Raw genomic sequence first — 6,000 nt, 5'->3', positions numbered from 1 at the left:
AGAGAATTTAGCTAGGGATCTGAGAAAAGGGGATAGATTTATACAGAGTTGGATTAGAGCCTCATGTTACTTATTTGCTAATTTAATGGCTTACAAGTAGGTTTGAGGAGTGGTCTCAGGAATCTGGTTATCACTGACCAGCAGATCTAGGACTATCCTAAGGCCAGAACACTTTGAAATCATTCATTGACAGATAGATTGTTAGTACAAGAGCACTCTCAGGTCAGGGGGCTTCAGGATTACTAATACATCTAAGGGAAATATATTATTACATACCTAAGCCAGAGAACTTTTATAATCATTGATAGATAAGAGCACTTTTAGGTCAAAAGGGCTTCAGAATCACTGCTGTCACTGCTACATCAATTCCATGTGGATCAAGATACATCATCAGATAAAAGGTCATCTAGTAATAGTCAGAGGAAGAAAGGATGAGAAATGGTGGTTGATGATTTCTCTAGCAGTAACAAGATAAATGTCTGCTGTCTTTCCAATGTGAGTATCCAAGACATGATAAAGACTCTCCTAAGACTTGCCCAACCTGATGATTGCTATCCATTTCTGATAATACCTCTAGAGACATAAATAATACTGCTCAAAAGAACCTAGAAAGCATTGCTGAAGACTGTGAAATCTTAGACAAGAAATTAATGAACCTATAAACACAAAGAGTGTTTTATTTCATCACTAATGCCAATCAAATTCTAGAATTCCAAATATAAAATGTAGGAAGAGAGACTTCTGGCCAGGAATAAAGAGCATCTAAAGTACTAGAGTTGTTTAAATTCACTTTACCTTGAATCTTGACAATATAACCAAAAGAGCTTTTCAATAGAAAAGTATGGACTAAGTTCAATACCATAAGCATATCTATGATGTTAAAAAAAAATAACAGAGATGACCAGAATTACTGAAAATCAACTCTGAGAAAGAAGCCCCACGATAAAGCCCATGGCTTTATGTCTGCACGCAAAAGCATGCTGTATAACTAACAACCAAGGCTGGATTTTCAACTAACACAAAAAAGTAAATGAGACTGAGAGAGACGTTGTGTTATGAAATCAATAATATATCTCTGGAAAAGTATACCATCTGAAGAAGGAACTACATAGCTAAAGAGCAAAAGAGAGTGCGTTGTATATTGAAAAGATACATACACTCAAGTAAGGAAATCCAGGACTCAGAAAAGTGGAGTATCATGGACAGATGAAAATAAGCAGTGGAAGTAACAGAACTTATCATCAGAATATACCATATTATCTATAAAGTGGAAAGGAAAGGGGTGGGAGCTGAGATGGTAGAACCCAACTGAATTTTCCCACCATTTCTTTCTAAACAACTTTAAAGTAACACTTCAAATCTAATTTTGGAGCAAGAGTGTTAACTGTTACTCCAATAAAAGTTCATAAAGAGATATTTTTCCAGCCTGAGACAACTTAGTGGATCCACAGAAAAGGTTTGCAATACTGGGTTGGGCACAGATGGAAATGCACAACAGGAGCACTAGCAGTAGGTCTTAGATGAGGGCACAACAACAATAGTGGCTTAGAGAGTCCTCAGTCAAGAGACAGTAAGAGGGTCGGATAGCTGGTCAGAAAGAGATTATAGAAAACCCTTTACTGGCACTGATTGGCAACTCTATTGTGCCTACCCAGTTTAAGGATACAGTTCCCAAGCCTAGAAGTGTACTTGTGAAATGCTATTGTAGTAAGAAGCAGGAGCCCTTGTCTCAGTTCCATAAAGAAAAAAATGCTAGCTCTTTTGGTGTCAAGTGACCAGGTACTGGGCAGGAAGGCAATAATCATACTTTTCCCAGGTTTACATCATTTTGGAAACATCAAAAATGTATAGAGCTCCAGAATTACTTCTGAAAATAGTAACACCAAAAACCCTGACACAGGGCCTCCCCACTTCTACTACCCAACTTTAGCATAAAGTTCAGAGTCAAGAAATAGACTGGGAAAATGAGCAAACAACAAAAAGAGAACTTGGTGAAAAAAAGCTACTGCAGTGGCAGAGAAGACCAAAATGGAAACTTTAGAAAAAGTCAACAATTTGAAAACAGCTGCAAGCAAAGCCTCAAAGACAAATGTTAATTGGACACAATCTCAACAAGAATTCCTGGAAGAGTTAGAGAAATAAATAAGATTATTGGGAGAAATTTTAGGGAAATAAATGAGAATGATTCAAGAAAAGTATGAAAAGATAATTAATAGTCTGAAAAAATGAGGCATAAATAATACTTTAAAAATAAAGTTGGCCTAATGATTAAAAAAAGCCACAAAATTTCATTGAAGAAAAGAACTCCTTAAAAAGCAGAATTGACTAAATGTAAAAAGAAGTACAAAAGCTCATTAAATGAAATAATTCCTTAAAAATTAGAACTGGGCAACTGAAAGATAATGATTCCTTGAGACTTCAATAAACAATAAAACAAAGTCAAACAAATGAAAAAATAGAGTGAAATACCTCATTAGAAAAACAACTCATCCAGCCATTCTGGAGAACAGTGAGGGAGTAATGCCCCCAAAACTACAAACCCATAAATATCCTTTTATCTGATGATACCACTACAATGTCTATATCCCCAAAGAGATCAAATAAAAAGGAAATGGATCTATATATTTAATTTTTTATTTAAATATTTTAATTTAAATTTTGTTTAAATGTTTTATAAATATTTATACCAGCTCTTTTTGTGGTGGCAAAAAAAAAATTGGAAAATGGGGGGTGCTCATCAATTGGGAAATGGCTGAACAAATTGTGGCATATGATTGGGATGGAGTGCTATTGTGATAAAAAAAAATGATTATGGAGGAGGAGGAAGAGGAAAGAAAGAAAGAAGATGGCAAGACTTATATAAACATAAAATGAAGTGAGAACTAGAAGATCATTGTGCATAGTAATAGCAATGCTGTAATGATGATCAATTGTGAAAGACTTAGCTACTCTGATCAACATAATGATCCAAGACAAGTGCAAAGGATTCATGATGAAAAATGCTTTCTACTTCCTGAGAGAAAACTGATGAACTCTGGATACAAGTTGAAGTAAAATTTTCTTAATTTTTTTTTTTGCTGTAATGACGAATATGGAAATATGTTTTCCATAATTTCACATTGATAATTCATAGCATATCATTTGCCTTCTTAGTGAGTAGAGAAGTGGTGGGAAGGGAGAAAATCTGAAACAAAATTTTAAAAGAAAAGAATTTTTAAAATAAATAAATAACAATTTTTTTAAAAAATAAAGAGGAAACATGTAAGTTCTAGAAAGAGATTAGAAACCTGACACAGAGGTATGAAATAGCAGTGACAGGGGACCTTAATTATCTAGAAATCTGCTGGAGTACTCTCTCTCTTTGCCAAAAGCAGATCAGCTAATTATTTCCTACTTACCTTAATGATAATTTCATCCTTCAAAAGGTAAAGAAACCAACAAAGGAAACTGGCAGTTGAAGTAGAAATTATGGAAATCTCATAGGGAGGTGACCACACCACCTTAAAGTCTGTGATAGAAAAGGACAAAAAAATGGGCATAGGCTAAAATGCACTATAGATATTTGGTGAACAGATTTAAAAAGCTTAAGAGAAAAAATAGGCAGGAGCCTTAGATCAAATTTCTATACTGAGAATCAACTCAGTAGAAGGGAAAGCTCTCAAGAATGAAATTCTGAAGACACAAAGAAAACAATTTAGATGAGGAAGAAAAAGACGGAAAAGGACACACAGAGAACTTAGAAACTTAAAAAAAGGCATAAATCAAAACAAGAAAAGAAAGCAAGTATCAAAAGATAAATTAAAAAATCATAGTCCCATAAGAATAGTGCAATATGTTCTAAAGCTTAGAATGAACTCAGGCTGGCAAGGAAACTGGAGGAAAACAAAAAGAAGTATTTTTTTCAGTATTGTAGAGAAAAGAGGGAAATCAAAAAGAAAATTTGCTGTCCAGTGTTGATGGGATGATGATAATAGATGACACAGAGAAGACTGAGCTGATGAATTCTTACTTTGCTTTTATTTTCTCTGTCAAAAAGAATAATCTTTGTATTTGGAAAGGACAGAATAACAATGATTAATTGGATGTTGAAACTCCAGATAGCAAAAGAACACTGATCTGCCCTGGATGAGTCCAAGTCACTTGGCCCAGATGAACTCTACTCCAAAGCACTAGAAGACGTGCCAGATGTGACTGCTGAGCCACAATCAATGATTTTGAAAAGATCATAGAGAACAGAAGATCCATAGAGTTAGAAAAAAGCAATTTTCCAAAAAAGAAAAGAAAGCATACTATACATCTCTGGATTTCAATTTACGGAAAAATTCTAAGATGGGTAATTAAAATGATGTTTAATGAACACATAAAAATGATCATGATGATCAGGAAGAGCCTGAATGATTTCATCAAAAACAAAATGCTGCATTAACCTTATTTTCCTTTTTGACTGATTAGGGAATACTAGTTTGTCTAGACAAAGCAATGGACAAAGTCTTTCCGGGCTAGTCTTATCAACCTTATGGATACATCTGAGCTAGAAAATAAAATAGATGAGCCTAGAATTTATTGACTGACTAGATCTAAAAAGCAATCATGAATGGGTTAATGTCAATATAGAAAAAGGTGTCTTATTCAGGACTGCCAGGATTATATTCTTGGGCTTATGCTTCAAACAAAACAATAATAAATGGGCATTATTTGTCAGTTTGTTTATGACACAAAACTGAAAGAGACAGGTAATGGTTGGATGAGAGTATGAGCTTCCAAAAATATCTGGAAAAACTAGAACATTTGGGTCACATGAAATAAGACAAAATTTAATAAAAATAAATGTGAACAATAGGTGAGAGGGAAAGTGAAAGATAAAGGTTAGTGTGAGAGTGTTTAATCCCCTGCTCCCTACCCCAAGTAGGTATAAATGTTTGTATTGGGTTCAAATGTTCATCTAGGTTCAAAAAATCCACTTCAAAAGTATAAGATGGGGAAATCATAACTATACAGAAGCTCATATGAAAAAAGAATTTAAGGGAGAGAGGCAGAAAAAATGGAACTCAAAATCTTACAAAAATGAACGTTATATTTAACATGTATTGAATGACTTGTCATCTAGGGGAGGGGTTTGGGGGAAGGAAGGGAAAATTTGGAACAGAAGGTTTTGCAATGGTCAGTGTTGAAAAATTACCCATGCATATGTTTTATAAATAAAAAGCTTTAATAAAAAAAATGAATCTTTGTAAACTATCTTTGTAAAGACTGAAGGTAAATCAACACATGCTATGTTCATTTTTTTTCTCTTGTGGTTTTTCCCTTTTCTCCTGATTTTTCTCTCTCAACATGATTCATAAAGAAATGTATATTTAAAAAATTTAACATATATGTATAACTAAAAAAAAGAAAACAATAAAAAAGGGTGGAAAGGTTTTAAAAGGAACTATCTTTGTTTCTTTCTGGTAGCTTGTATCAAAGAAGTAAAGAAAAGAAAAAGAAAGAAAAAGAAAACTATTTTTGCATGTAATTAGAAAAATACAAAATACTGTTAAGTGAAAAATAAAGAAAAAGAGTTAAAGGTTTTAGTGAACCTTAAACTCATGAGTTGAAAGAATTAAGAATGTTTAGTATAGAGAAGTTTGAATTGGTAAGGGACATGATTGTTACTTAACCATTTTTCAGTCACAGATGACTCTTTGTGACCCTTTTGGGTATTTTCTTGGAAAAGATATTGAAGTATTGTGCTATTTCCTTCTCTAGCTCATTTTACAGAAGAAGAAACTGAGGCAAACAAGGTTAAGTGATTTATACAATGTCACACAGCTAGTGAGCTGCCCTGAGGGACATGATAGCTATTATTAAGTATTTGAAGGATTATGAAATGGAAACAGATTAGACTAATTGGATGGAGTGGTGGTCTGGAGTCAAACTGACTCATCTTCCTGAGTTCAAATACTTCCTCAAATACAAAAGCTATATGAGATATATATAGGACAAGGCACTTAATCTCTGTTT

The sequence above is a fragment of the Sarcophilus harrisii genome, chromosome 5, assembly GCF_902635505.1.
Source record: "Sarcophilus harrisii chromosome 5, mSarHar1.11, whole genome shotgun sequence".
NCBI classification, from domain to species: Eukaryota; Metazoa; Chordata; class Mammalia; order Dasyuromorphia; family Dasyuridae; genus Sarcophilus; species Sarcophilus harrisii.
Note: the sequence above shows the minus strand (reverse complement) of the source record.